Source organism: Mus caroli, chromosome 8 (assembly GCF_900094665.2).
Source record: "Mus caroli chromosome 8, CAROLI_EIJ_v1.1, whole genome shotgun sequence".
In the NCBI taxonomy this organism is placed as follows: domain Eukaryota; kingdom Metazoa; phylum Chordata; class Mammalia; order Rodentia; family Muridae; genus Mus; species Mus caroli.
This window is the reverse complement of record NC_034577.1, coordinates 66605742-66608900: the sequence shown is the minus strand read 5'-3', so window position 1 is coordinate 66608900 and position 3159 is coordinate 66605742.

Below are 3159 nucleotides of genomic sequence, written 5' to 3'. Positions count from 1 at the left end.
TTCTTCTTCTTCTTCTTCTTCTTCTTCTTCTTCTTCTTCTTCTTCTTCTTCTTCTTCTTCTTCTTCTTCTTCTTCTTCTTCTTCTTCTTCTTCAGACAAAGTCTCCCTGGCCTGGTGCTCACCAAGTAGGCTAGGCTGACTGGCCACTGAGCCCAAAGGATCCACCTGTTTCTGCTTTCCCAGCACTTGGATTAAAAGCATGTGCTGCCATGCCAGATTCAGGTTTGAACCTAGCTAGGTCTTCGGGCTATCAAGGCAAGTGCTTTGCCCATTGCACCATCTTTTGGGGTGCCTCCACTTGGAACTTTCATACTTAGTAAGGAAAGATGTTATATGAGAGCTCCTCAAGGGATGGGTGCTTTCACAGTTGACTGGGCTAAGTGCCCAGGCTGTAGCTTGAGTTCATTCTTCTACAGAATGAAAAGCCAGTCTTGAGGACTGGGCATGGCAGGGCTAGGGCTGGGGTCCAGAAGTAGCAGAGGGAATCAAGACATCAATTTAGGTGCAGTCCACATCCATCTTGGGGCCATGTTTCCAAACGGAGAATTAAGGAATTTCCACCATACACCAGCGAGGAAGACACAGGAAACTCCTGAGAAAGCTGAAGCACAGAGTGGTATCTGGTGGCCTTGGCAGCCAAATCTAGATGGTTGGTTATGTGGTTCTGGTTGTACTAGCCTGCAGAGCCTCCTCCTTAGTGGGAAAGATGCACTACATAGTGTGTGGGTATAGGGAAAATTGTTGAGGAAGGCAGACAGATGGCAGGCTGTGAGAGGTGGGTCCTGTGGGGATGAAGTAGCCAGGACATTCCCAGCCAATGTGTCTGCCCCATGGGCCACTGTTTGGATCTTCCAAGCCCTCACTCTTGGAAAGAGATTGGTTTTCAAGGGTGAAAGGAGAATGGCTCTTCAGATGATTTGATCCATGTCACTTACAAAATGCTGAGATCATGCCACTCTCTAGTCTCTGTTCTGCCAGACTCAGAAATGTCAGATGGGCCAGATGAAGAAGCTGGCCAAGGCAGAGGGATGGAGTAAGGTTTCCAGCAGAGCCTCAGGAATGGAAGGAGAGTGTGATTCTTGTTTGATTCATGTACCTATTACACACTATGTATCCCATTACAGGGCTAATAGGGAATAAAACAGAGGTGTGGCTGCAGCACTGGCCCACACATGCTCAGAATTGCTCAGGTCTGCCCAGCCACCTCCTAGGTAAGCTCAGAAAGGCTGAGATATTGGCTCTACCAGAGAAGGGGTCATATGTGCAACCTGCCTAGGTGAAACAATCTAGAGGGCCGGGCCATACACCATCCTTTTTGAGGCCTTGCCTGAAGTCATTAGTGATGTTTTCACTCCTACCTTGAGGCTTCGGAGCTGTAGCCATATGTTCGGGGCCCATGGCTCTCCCAGAGCCATTGTTGCACTGAGGGTGCAGAGTTTTCCAGGCCAAGGAAGTGGGTTCTAGCTGATTCTCTCTGCTAAGGCTGTGGTTCACACATGATCTTTGTGGTCCAAGGCAATCTAGGAGAGAGGGAATGAGTACAATGCAGAGCAGAAAGTCCACCAGTAGGAGAGCACAAGGCCAAGCCTTAGCAACAGGCCTCGGCAGAGCACCCACTTTGTCTGACTTCTGTCCTTATTCTTCAGACACCTGATCTGCCTGTGTCCTCTTTGTCCCTTCTGTTCCATCTGATTCCCCACCTCAGATGACTCTATGATGGCTGTGGGAAATGGTCTGGGGTCCAAATGAACTCTGGAGGATAGGAAATGCCTATCGACTTTATAGAGTCTCTGTGTCCTTCAGAACCCATCTGAAGGGAGGGGCAGAGTCAGGATGCCTCTGCAGGCAGCAGGCAGTTTTGTTCACCTTGAGTTTTTTTTTTTTTTATTCAACATTCAGCTCTGTGGGGATGTCTTTTGGAATATCTTAAAATGTAAATGATTCAAAGTTTGTCTTTTAACCCCCAAACACTAATACTGAAACTGGGCCCCAGGGACAGTGAGTGGTCCCTAGGCACCTGTTTGGAGCCACACTGTGCTGCAGTTACAAGATGGCAGAATCCACTTAGGATAATGCATGTGTGTGGGAACAAAAAGACTCTGGAGCAAAGTGGTCACGAGAAGCATTTTGTAGGCTGGCATTCACAGCATGGCCCTTTCTGACTGTGACGTCATCAAGAACCTTGTGGGTGGTGAGTTTCTCCATAGTCTGTCAGCTCCAAAAGTACAGAGGCCTGTGAGGAGTGAGGAGGGAGATTATGGATTCAGCTCCCCTTGTAAAACCCGAGAAACTCATGCAGTTTGCTTCAGCCCTGGAAACCTCAGCTTCCATATCTATGAAATGGGCAGATTTGTGCTTCCTTTGCTGAGTCGCCACTCAAGATTAGTTGAGTTCTGAGGACTGAGATGAGATCTAAACACAGAGACAAGACCAGAGCAGGAGTCAAAACTATGCTTCTAAATGAGGAGGGGTCATAATACTGTGTGCAGATCAGGGAGGGGCAGTTTGTACAGTATTCATGGAACAGCCAGCTGAGGAAATCAAGATCTGATAAGGCGGGGGCCTGAGCAGTGGACTGTTCTGCGTATCATTCTGGGAGTCTCCTGTTTTCTCTGGTCGCGGTGGGTGTATGTGTGCAGATTCTCAGCAGATTCAATCCATCCTTTATCTGCTCAGGGCAGTAAATACTTCTTTCCCAGTGACTGCAATGTTAAATCTGACCAGCAGAGGGCACTGTAGGAAAGTAGTTTCTCCTGGGATCCTGCAGTGATTTCTTGCTCTTGGGGCTGGCTGTGAGTAGGTGCTTCAGTACTGGCCTAGAGATTTGGGGGAGACTCAGCTCATGTTCAAGGGAAAAGCAGCCAATCTGTGAGGTTCTGCCTACTGAGATTGGAATGAGTCCCCAATATTCAAGTTGAAACTTAATCGATAATGTGATTAAGTTATAAGGGCAGACTAAGTCCCCAGTAAGCTTGTAAAAGGGATGGAGGAAGTTAAATAAGCCTCTCTGCTCTCCCCCTCCCCCATGCCCTATCATCCTTCTTTTTTTTTTTTTNTTTTTTTTTCTTTTTAATATTTTTATTACATATTTTCCTCAATTACATTTCCAATGCTATCCCAAAAGTCCCCCATAGCGCCCCCCACTTCCCTACCCACCCA